Source organism: Chelonia mydas, chromosome 4, assembly GCF_015237465.2.
Source record: "Chelonia mydas isolate rCheMyd1 chromosome 4, rCheMyd1.pri.v2, whole genome shotgun sequence".
NCBI lineage: Eukaryota > Metazoa > Chordata > Testudines > Cheloniidae > Chelonia > Chelonia mydas.
In genome coordinates, this window is record NC_057852.1 from 35495238 (window position 1) to 35507624 (window position 12387).

Sequence of the window (12387 nt, forward strand, 5' to 3'; positions counted from 1 at the left end):
GAGTATTTTCTGCATCCTCTCAAGAACAAGGACTTGCCCTGTATAGGGTATAAAGGGTGTTTGCACTGTCAACCCCATCACCTGTACATAATCAAATAAAAGACAGTCTGGTCCTAAGTAGTCAGCTTTTCCTGTGAATATTTACTATTCAAGACTTGGGAAACAATAAAGAAATTAAGCGAGTGGCTAGAAGAATCACGGATAAAGGGGCAGATCTACTCTGAAAAGTTAGTATTAAATATGCCAACACCTTACTCAATAGATCTGCTCCCTATGTGTGTTCACTATTCTTTCTACTTACTTTACTGAGTCAAATAAGTGATGACCACGTTTTTACTCTTGTTAGCGCAGTAGAACCAACACATTTATGAAGACTAGCTAGACACCGGTTTTGAGGTAACTTTTATTCATCCATTGATGAGCAAGTCAGAGCATCTCCTTTTTTTCAGTGAAATAAAATATATTCTTTTTGTCCTTTAATGGTCTATGAAATATCCCCAAAACTATGTATTTTTTTCATACTTTCCAGATATATTCAGTTGTGACCAGTCATGGGAAGTTCCAACCCCGAAGGAAAATCTTTGCGTGAGTGAATGAAGGATTTATATTCTAGTTGCATTCTAAATTGTAGCATCTGCTATAATGAGTGGAGCAAGTTTTATCTGGAGAGCTTTGAAATGGATAATGTGAGATGTGTTGGGCATTTCGATATTTGGAAGCACAGTTTGTCTCACTCTATGCTGTAATCTATTGTCTATTTTTAACACCTCCCCCTCTCCCCGCGAACTGGCTTTTTTGATGCTATTGACATCCCTGAGTAAAATCCAAGATGGCGATGCTCTATTGAGGCAGAAGCAAATGTCACTGTTACTTCCTTTATTTTATTAGTAAAAAAAGTCAAAGAGCTTCCATCCAATTTATTTTATTACTAGAGCCAAACACCTATCTGACTGTAGAATTCACTTGACATGTAGCAGCCAGCACATCTTCAGTCTGCATGTAGTATGCTCGATCGTTTTCCCTTTTGACTTTATGGCCTGCCTTAGTATGTGTCTGACCTATAGTGGGTCTGCTCAGCTAGCTGTGAATGTTTCAGTATTAGCCTTTTTTGTATGGCAGCCATTAACAGGCCATCTAAACCCTGCTCAAGTAGCAGCATCTAATGCACTGATTCAAGAGGGCTTGCAGGGTTAATTCTGTCATTACTGTGTTGACATGAGGCATGTTACATCTTTCAGCTCAAAATGTTACTGGTAATCTTTTAATCCTAAATTAGGTCAATGTTTTATCAAGTTAATCTAGCATGAAGATTAATTAGGCTAGTTAACACAGAGGGAGGTTATTTGTTTTGAGGCTATATTTAATCAAGGAAAAAGAAAAGGAGTACTTGTGGCACCTTAGAGACTCACAAATTTATTTGAGCATAAGCTTTCGTGAGCTACAGCTCACTTCATCGGATGCATTCAACCGATGAAGTGAGCTGTAGCTCACGAAAGCTTATGCTCAGATAAATTGGTTAGTCTCTAAGGTGCCACAAGTACTCCTTTTCTTTTTGCAGATACAGACTAACACAGCTGCTACTCTGAAACCTGTCATTTAATCAAGGAGTTAGTCCTTAATATAACAGGAAACGTTATTCCTTTCTTGATTCCAGCTCACCGGACGTGTGTGATCATTTTCTTGGAAGCATGCACTACTTAGGACATATTAGAAAAGGGCTAAACTGGAACCTTTCATTCAATCTACTGTTCCCTTATCACCACCCCTACCCCAACACACACACACACACCAACCCCATCAAAATAAAACAATACAGCGCATAAAATGGGACCTGTTTCCAAAACAGACTCTGGCTTTCATTTTGCAAATCTGACCAACAAGATTATGTAAAATCAATTCCTTTCCACTGTTAATTGATTGTAACTGTGAAGTCTCATTCAGAAGAAAAAAAAATCTGACCTTAATATTGAAGTCTTTAATATTTCAATTTGAAATAATTCTATAATATTTCAGGACTCAATGCTTCTGGTGAGAATTATTGCCACTTGAAATATGAAAAGTAAATGATTATACCTGAAGAAAGAGAATAGTGACATAGCTTGTATTCTGTGTCTTTGTGAAGGAAAGTAAAAGACTGGGTAACATGTTCAGGATGAAATGACTACTCTTGATAGTAATGAGATAGTGCTAAGTTTTCCTAGGTCAGCTTGTCTATTTAATATACATTTTTAATTTAATCCTGTGGAGCTGCTTGACGTTTTTGTATTTGATAAAATTATTTCTTTTCTGAAAAGAAGGCATCTTTTCCCCTCGAGATTATATCTCTGTGTTGTATTTTTAATAACGGAGCAATAATAATGGCAAAAACAAGCATATACAATAAAATAGAAAATGGGCTTCACTGGTTGTTTCCTTGACCAGTTTAATTCAATATTCTTTTCCTAAATATAAACTTTCTGAAATTTAGTAAATCCTCAAATTAAACATCAGTAGAGTGGGGAGGGAAGAAAGAGTGGGAGAGAGGTGGCATAAATCTGCTAACAGGGGTCATTAGACTGGACAAATGCCTTTCTCCCCTGAGTTTCCTAGATAAGGAGAACATATCTAGTAGTTAAAAATTCCAAGAGCCATTCTGGATAGCATTACGGACCCCCCCGGGTGTTGCTGCAGAGTTCATGCCCTGTTTCATCAAATACCCAGTGACATTCACCAGGGGCCATGCTAATTATAGGGATTTAGCAGACAATGTCTAAGAACATTTCATCACAAAATAGCATGTCTTTGTCTTCAAGTATTGGTTTCTTGGTGTGTTAAGTTAGCAAAAATTTGGAAGTAAAATGATTCTGCAGTTTAATGTCTCTTTACAATTGCATTCATCAACATATTGAAATGTGGAGATCCAATCTTCACTGCATTAGCATGAAGAATATTGTGTTCTTTTAGAATTATATGGAGGAGACTCAAGGTAGCTTTAAAATTCATGGATTCTGTGTTAGTTCAAAATGTTTAATCCAATTGCTTTAGTGAGGTGCAGAGTTCATTCACTATGAAATAATGTTTTTCATTGGACAGGACTTAGAGGCCTGATTCTCCTTTCACTTACACCAGTGTTAATCAGGAATAATTCCACTGAAGTCAGTGAAGTTACACTGGTGCAAGTAGAATCAGGACCCTAGTGTTCATGTTTCATTACCATCAAAAATTACTGCTTGATTCCCCAAAGAGGAAGGATGATCTAGTGGTTAGGGTGCTAGCCTGGGACTTAACAGACCCAGGTTCATTCTGCCACAGACTTCCTGCGTAACCCTGGGGAAGTCACTTAGCCTCTTTGTGATTCAATTTCCATCTATAAAATGGGAACAATGGTACTTGCCTACTTCATAGGGTTGTTGGGAGGATAAATATACTAAAGATTGTGAGGCACTTAGATACACTAGTGAGGGGGACATATAAGTACCTCAGATAGATGGTCCATAGTGTGGAAATGGTTTGAGTGCTAGGGAAGTAATAAGGCTAATTGGGTGAACTATATATAATTCTGAAACTCGGAATTCTAAGGAGCCCCAACCAGTTTTCCCAGATGGAGGATTCTCCATTTTGTGTGGGACTCTGTAAATGGAAAAGAACATGAATAAGCTAAAATATAAGAAATCTTTAACTTCTAGGCAAACTCAGTTGTATCCAACACTATTTGTAGTGATCAAATTAAATTATTTATTTTATTAAACTTGTATATTGAAGTAGCTGCTACAGACCACACTACTGCTGTGCTAAGAATTGTACAAACGTATAATAAATGACCGTGTCTGTGCCAAAGAACTTGCAATCTGAACGATTTAGCTGGCTAATCAAGTCTAAATAGTTTTTATTTCATATTTACTTCAGTGGATTTCAGCACTTTTGAAAGTTAGCCCACTTAATTAGACATGTAAATACTGATTTATGAGCATAACTTTAGGCATCTAGCTTTATGAAAATCTGGCAAATGTATTTAATGATAAAACTACCACTGTGAAAAACAAGTACAAGTGAAGGGGAAAGATTTAGGATTGAAAGATAGCTAGTTGGGCCTTTGGCAGAAGTGTCATTTATCTAAGCAGAACATTCACAGAATTGATATCCCACTGAATTTCAGGAATACTGGACATTGCTTTTGGCTCTTCCATGCCCCTTGGGAGGCTATTACTGTATCTTCATACTTTCTTGGACAATTTTTACTGCTATTTCAGCCCCAGAAATGGTGGCTCTGGAAATGAAAAATAGTATAGCTCAAACAGCATTTTCAGGTCCATGAGCGTGATACTATAAGTTTAAAGAAAAGGTAACAATGGGTAGTATTTCTCATGCATCTGAAATTATTACTAGCTCTAAAGCTGTTTGATGCTCACTCTGCCAGCATGTCTTTACATTTCTTCTGAAAACAATTTCTAAGGGCTAAATTGTAAGGGCACCATTCCAGGAGGATACACAGGAAGGGATTGTGCCCACTTGCACCAGCGCAGTAGCGAGATGTGCAGGCAACAATATCCTTTAGAATGATGCAGTGTACTTCCCTGGTGTGCCTGGCCCACTCTGCAGGCTGATGTAGAGGGATCACATCCCCAGCACCCTCTCACCATTGTGGGACAATGTCCATCCTCCCCAGTGGCTCGTGGAGAGAACAATCCCTACACTCCCTAAAACATAGGGACTGTGATTATCCCTGCTCCTTCTGTAAGATGCACAAGTAAGGGAAAGGGGTAGGTGGGTGAGTGGGAGCACAAAGTTCCTTGCACCTTCCCCATTCCCTGATCGCCAATATATAGGCAATGATGCAGTAATGGAATTTCTCATCTGAATGAGACAGGTTTCATGGTGCTTGAGACATGCAGGCCTAAATTATAGAAAAACATTTTCTAGATTAGCCCTTGAGCTTTTAGTCTCTTCATTGAATTCTTTGAAAGGTAAAATACTCATCTTCATAATATTTGCACCCTCTTCACTGCCTTTGTCATTTTTAAAAGGCTTAAGTTTCTGTCTTGAATACTTTTTGCAATATCTGGCTGTCATGCTGTTTCTGTTATTTCTGTGAGAAAAGGGCTGCAGAGCATTTCCAATGAGCTCACTGCAAGCTGTCAAATAAATGCATTGGCAGATACGCGCATGCTTAATGGATCCAGGAAGTGTTAGTGCCAATACTAATCGTATAATTTTTTGCAGATACCCTCAGTCCCAGATTTTGCTAGGTCAGTTCCCCCCAAAAGTGCACTTTTCACATTTTTTTTCACCCCACCGCATACAATAAACCCATTTGCCGATTAAAAAAAAAAATCTTACAAGTGAATATAACTTTTTTAAATTGATATGAGTGTAAAAGGAGATGCAGCAGTAAAGATAAATGCAGCAAGTGAGCTGTAAAGTTGTATAACTTAAGCCTGCTAATGTTTCATGCATTAGTTAATATTCAAACAGCAGTTTGAAGATGTAAAGTGCTATACAAGTACTATTATTTGCACCTCTTCCAAGAACACTCCAATATGATTGCCTAGGGAATAGGGGCGGTTTTGGGCAACGTGAAAACTATGATCTTCTTGACCTTTTTAGGTGAAAAATAAACCATTTATTTACATTTTTCCTCCTGATCAGATGCACAGCTCATTGCCATAAGAGCCCAGAGTGAGCACAATCAGTATTACTTCTGCATACTCCATTGTAATACAAATAATCTGGTGCAAGACACTCCATATAAAAGTAGTTAGAGATGTCTTTATGTAACAGATTTTCATGAATTATAGGCCAGATCTAAAGCTCATTAGAGTCAGTTGAAGTCATTAAGTCAACTCTAATGGGGAGTGGATCAGGCTATATATATCCATTCTCTTTATTCCTTCATAGGCTTTCACCTTTTGTTATTACACATAGTTTTGAATGTCCAATATATATATGTATTTTAAAAGATAGGCCCAGCATTAATCAGAGGTCTGGGGTGTAATCATTTCTGCTGTGTGCATTTGTAAGGGGATAATCTTGTAAAATGCTTATTATTACTGCATTCACCTTTAGGATGTACATTTATTTCTTCCAAACAAATTTAGTGCCTCTGTACATGTCTGGTTAATAGGCCTTGGTGACACAGGGTCTCCTCATTGCTAAGTGCTACAGGGTCTCCTCATTGTCTTCATCTCTTCCTGCTGTCCTCTATGTCAATATTAGTTTACAGAGAAGTGCCACACTGCAATTAATTTGTCTTTCCAAGAATTCAGATTCATAAATCAGCCTCTTTCTCCTCTCTCTCTCACTCACTCACTCACTCTCACACACACACACACACACACACACACACACACACACACACACACACACACACTTTTTGATGATGTAAACATTAGTGATGGCAAAACCTCTAAAGGTACAAAGATCGAGTTCAGAAGTGCCCCCCAAAACTGGATACTTATCTTAAACATACAAATTCATCCAAACCTTTTGAGGTTTCTCTTCATCCATCTGCCATTATTTTCCTACCTGCCTACTCAAATCCTTCTCTTTACCATTCTTTGTACTTTTTTTTTTTAAATGGAGTCCCTTGTTGGATATGGATGAATAAGTTAGAAAAAGAGCCACTCCTATCCTCATCTCAGATCTTGTCCTGAATAGAATGGATTCATAAAAGATAGAATTCGTGCCTTTGTCCTTTTCTGTGACTCCCAACAGTCCTCTGCTAAACCTCTTTCTTGCTGAAATCCTTCTCCAGATGCCAGAAAGCTTGTCAAGGTCCCTTGGGCTGGCTACTGTCTTCAAATCTTGCTAATACCCGGGCACCTCAGGAAGCCCCAGAATGTTAGAGATGTTAATAACGTAGCCTAGCAGAGAATATGACAGATCTGAGATTTGCACCTCATAAGTCATGTAACACCTAAACTCAGGGCATACATCAGGTCAGGTCAAGATGAAAGAACTGGAATACTTTCCTGGGGTTCAGAGAAGTAGGGATGAGAATAATGGAGGGATGGAGGCAGAAGAAAGGTCAGGAAAGCAGGGAGAGGATGAAACAGGAAGGAAGAGGAGAAAGATCCAAAAAAGTCCGATATATTTTTGTTAACTTCAGATAACGATCCAACCTTTTCAGAACTTATCCAAACCAAACCTCTCTATCTTTCAGCCATCACTAACTTCATTTGTCTCTCCTTGATTCCCAGCAGGCTCCCAGATCTTACAACTCCAAAGACACTTCTGAACGCATATCTACCTCTACCAGCATCCTGTTTTAGTGAGGGCATTCAAAGGTACTGTATAGTTCTCTCTCTGCAGCAATGGAGGGTAGTAATGAAGGCCAAATGGGGCTAAACCTCACTAATTAAATCTCCTATAATTTCTTTCTTTGAAACAATCACTTTTTTTTATCTGATGCCTTTCATTTCCCTCCCCTTCTCTCCAAGAGTAAAATGGAGACAGCTGTAGTATGTGGTGGCAGTGAATGACCTATATAGTCCTCTTCAGTTGCTGGCGCTTTTGAGGACAGGAACCCTATAGGCAGGTAGAGTCTGGAACCCCCACCTCCTCATATTTGACTTCAGCTCCTCCTTTCTCCAAAGGGACTCTTCCAGTGTAGCCTTCCATTCTTGAAACTTTTGAAAGTTTTTGATTTTACAAGGAGCCTTCTCTGTCACAAGAGGAAAAATCACATTTCAGCAAGTGCCTGCAAAACATGGAACATGAACTTACCAAAAAAAAAAAAAAAAAAAAAAGCCACAAGCCAGGCTTCCAAATTAATCAGCTTCCTGCAGAACAGTATACAGGAAACTGAAATTTGGCTTGCACAGCGTGCTTTGAGATTCTGACCACAAAAGCTAATATTCAAACACGCCAGCACCCCATTCATTGTCTTAAGTAAACAATTTAACATCCATTATTCATTTATCCCAAGTTCAGACATTACATTCTTGAACACAACCCTGCGAGACAGTGCTCAGCTTGTAGACTCATGTTCCTCACATCATCAAGGAAACTAGCAGAACAGAAAGATTACAAATGAGAGGACACCATTATGCTCCTAAACATTAATAAGTGAACTTGAAGTCTCATGTGCGTGGCTGTGGAGGAAGACAAAAGTCAAATGACTGTGACTGAAAAACATCGAATTTGGGAATATGCCAGAGGATTCTCTCTCCATTTCTTAGGTATCCTTCATAAAAATTTAATAAGCTTTTTAACCCTTTTTTTAGTTCTGTATTTACAAACAAGAACTGATACTCTTTGAAGACATACAAAAATTCACTAGCCTTAAAACCCAGGTTTTCCAGAAGGCCTGGGGGCTTGATTTTTTCAAAGATGTTGTGTACTGAATTCTAACTAAAGCCAACAGGAGATGCAGGTGCTCAGAGCTTCTGAAAACCAGGCCCCTGTTTCTTACATATATATTTAAGCCAGCTTCAGCACAGAAGCTTCTAGTGTTAGTGTTCATAACCGGAAATTAAAATATATAAACAGCCATGCCCACCCTTGTGACATAATGCAGTTCTCTGACCCACTGGTGTGGAAACTTACCTTCCCAAGGGCATTCCCCTCTCGGTCTTTCATCCAAGCAGACACTCACATAGCCTCTCCCTTGAGCACCTGTGCAAAGAAACGGGGATGCTGAGCTGAAGTTAACCTCTTGTTCACTAAGAATCAGTTAGTGCCCTTGCACTATGTGACAGTGTGTTATAATTTCCTCATAAGGGAGTTAGAGTTCTCAATTCATTTTTTTAAGGGAGGGGAAAAAATGGTAAGGAAGAAAGGGGTAGACCCAAATAAGAAAAATATAAAAGGTGATAAGGAAGCATTGAGGGAGGCGGAAGGGAGGAACAACTTCAGTATGAATATAAAGGGAGTTTTGCCTGAGTAGAGACTGCAGGATTGGGTCTTTAGGCATAAGGAATAGGAAGTAACATGATTGTTAATAATCGTAAAAAAAAATTACAATTTACATCCCACAGGAAATGCCAATATTTCAACATTTTTGTTTGTGCTGAATCTGGAAGAATAGTCAAGATATCTATATTCTGTGTAGAATGAAAAGTTCACAAAAAATTCAATGCGGAAATGTCAAAACATTTCCTTTTGGGTCTGTTCAACATTAAACTAAAGCTGCCTGAGCCATTGTGGTGCCTCATTAGAGTGGTAGATTGGATGCCTCAAACACGTATTCTCCCCTATTGGCTCTCTGGTTGGACTTTGTCTCCTGTGATGCATTATGGTTATGGAACTCGCATGATGCACGCAGCCAAAGGGGAGACCCTGGTGCATCATGGAAGGTGTAGTCCAGCAAAGAAGCCTGGCCATTTAGCAAACAATGGAGATATGAGGCATCTGAACAGTAACTTCTATAAATTGATTTGAAACACCTGGAGAACATGGATTAATGTCAAACTGGCCTGAAATTAAATATTTTGATTCATTTTCATTTAAATCTCTCAACAAAATTGATATTTTCTTACAGAAACTGTTGATTTTTGCGGAAACCACATTTTCCATCAAAAAACATTTTGATAGAAAATCCCCTGGCAGCTCTAATAACTATATACTCTCATTGCAAGTGTCTTTCTCACTATGGAGAGCAACAATGTTTTTAAATGTTTAAAATGAAATTTAAGAAAAATAGTGCTACTAATATGCAGTTATAAGTAATTTTTATGAACTAAAAGCATGCAGCTTCTAAGAGAACCCACTCTAATATCACTGTTCATCATCATATTGTAAGTTAATATTGCAGTACCCAGCCCCTTATTCAGAAGCAATCAAGTGGGCAGATTTCCCCCTTCATTGGGCCAGTTTCAATCCTGAGTAAATCCACTCACTTCTTCATGCTTGTGTAACTGAGATCAGAGTGGGGAAAGTTATTGATAAGATTATTGACAAGATCTACAGTTCCATAGCTCAAAGACTAGCAGACAAGGCTCTTTCTTAATTAACTGAATATTTTGTGTTATTTTGAAAAGGGTAGTTTTTTGCAAAGGAACTTCTGAAGCTGAATGAGCAATTTTGCAACACAATTCAACCTTCAGCTCCTTAGCACTCACACTGTGTTTCTGCTGAGCTCTCAGATGGAGGTATTTTCCAGGAATTCTACTGAAAGATTTTGGTGGCAATTTAATCTTCTGTTTTCTTGTGATCCTATTTTCAGTGTCTTCTAATACAAGTTGTGTTTTGGGGGGGAGGGGTTTCCCTTGTACTACGCATATTGTATGGTCAGTCTTGCATACCTTTGTTCCTCCATCTGTACAAGTTATAGTATAAGTTATTAGTTACCTGTCTGGAGGAAGGTTTAAATTGAGGCTTTAGAAATGTTGTTAGTCATTAGTTTGAATTGGCTGTATGTTAACTACGGAGAAAGCACTGCACCCAGTTCTATAGTTTCTGTATAGTCAGGTCTAATAGCAAAAGCAAATGCCTTTTCCCCCCCCTAAAAACAATTAAATATAAGAGTCCAACAGACAGATACTAATTGTTCTTCTCTTGCACAAGTAATTTTTCAACAGAATTCTACCCTGTAGCAAACTCATCCTTAATATTGTTGAATGCCCTCCCATCAGATTTCAGTGCCTTTACCTTCTGAATATCATACACATAGACAGGACTGAATTTGGTCTTCAGTTTCCCCTCTCACTAGCTGATGGGCACATGGAGGGCTAGATTCACTGGAATACTCTGGCTGCTTTGCACTGCTCTGGTAATGCAAAGCAGCTGTAAATCCTGCTTAATTGTCTGGTTAAACTGAGTTTACAGTTACTTTGCACCACTGGAAGGAAACAATCGTGCTGGATAAAATTTCTGTTTTCCCTTGAATGATTAAACATGCTTTTTTAATAGTGGAAATAACTTGGCAAAGTGATCACATTATGCAGGTGGCACAGACTGCTATTTCGCACCCCACCACATCAAAGCCCTGTTCTCTTCCCCTCTACTGGTACAAAGAACTGATAGGAACTGGCGTATGATACAGTCTTCTTAATTCAGGCCTTTGAATGTTAGATAAATGCAGTCTCATACTATTAATAAAAACAGAATATTGTGGCCATATGTCTCATCTGTCCCATGTTTAGCTTCAAAATCATTCTCTTTCTTGCACATTCGCTCGTACACGCACACACATACATATCTTGGGATTGATAGTTGTCATTAAAAATTTTATGAAAGCTAATGTTAAAAAAACTGTAATACATAGGTTGAGAAAAGAGTGTCTGTACATCTGGGTATAGCGCTTAGATTATCCACAGATACAAAGTTTGTTTTTAAAGTCATAAACATATTGCATAACCAGCAATAACCCAAATTTAGGTGAATGAATTTAAGAATACAGTTTAGATATTTAGCGTCCATGCATTCGGGTACATTACTCATGAAAAAAGTTATACAGAGAGTTGATGGTGGAAAGCAAACTATAACAATGAGTGAAGATTGTCCCTCAGTAATTGAGAATTTAGGATAGGTTGTCTATTTAGAGGGAAAAAAACAGTCCATCAGGAAAGTATTTGAGTTACTTTCCCAGCTGCACTTCTCATCGGCACTCCAGCTCATCCCTCTTGGCATTGCCAATGTCCGGTGATTTGTAACAACCCCACATTTACTTGTTTACTCATGTTTATCTGCTATGAGTCTAAATTGGTTACTAGTTCTGGATGAGATGCTCTGCTGTTTAGTTCTTTCTCAACGCTTTTTTTTTTTTTTTTTTGCTACATCATCTTTATCTGTGTGTTTTGCTACAATATTATCCAACAGCGTTACTGAAACATTTCCTTCAGATTCATTTCTAATAGTAAAAATTGCTCTATCAACGTCTTATACCAAAAAAAATAAATATCGGCTAATTTAGGGTAACTCTAAAAATAGCTTATAAATATGTAATGTCTTGCTCATCATTTCTGCTCTCGATGTGTCTGTCACACTCTGTGACTGCTCACTTTAATGACATGGGGAAGATTTTCAGAAGCACAAATGACAGGCTAACTCCCACTGACTTCATATTTACTACTCTTAGCACAAAAGAGTTGACCTGGACACATTTTTGCATGGTCTGATTAATACAGATCCACAAACCAAACCCGGCCTTTCCACAGGGTCAGCATCAGACCAAACCATATGGGCTCAGGGCCTTACACAAGTGTTCCTAGTAATTCTTAACTAGCAGGAATTTTTTATACTGCCTCACCAGTTAAGATTTAATGTGCTATTTTGTTGTTTTTGTTTGTTTTTCATTCGGGACATGTTAGAACCCTCTACAGTTCATACCCCTGTAGACTGGACTGTGGCACCATGTTAGGATGAAGTAAGAAAAATGATAATATAAAAATACACACATTTTGAGGTGTTTTGTGTGTGAGAGAGAGAAGCAAGAAAGAAATGGCTCTCTAAAACATTTTAGTAACAGTT

At 38.2% G+C, this 12387-nt stretch overlaps 1 long non-coding RNA gene across 7 annotated transcripts in view; it reads left to right on the plus strand.

The window, feature by feature from the left end:
• LOC122465568 overlaps positions 1 to 12387 on the plus strand; it is a 144181-nt gene that overhangs the window by 71251 nt on the left and 60543 nt on the right. For 3 of the 7 annotated variants that reach the window (XR_006290501.1, XR_006290502.1, XR_006290499.1), the window contains exon 3: positions 7176 to 7262. The exons of the other annotated variants lie outside the window; for them this stretch is intronic. This is a non-coding gene — a long non-coding RNA (uncharacterized LOC122465568). The remainder of the gene's footprint in view (positions 1 to 7175; positions 7263 to 12387) is intronic. 7 annotated transcript variants of the gene reach the window in all.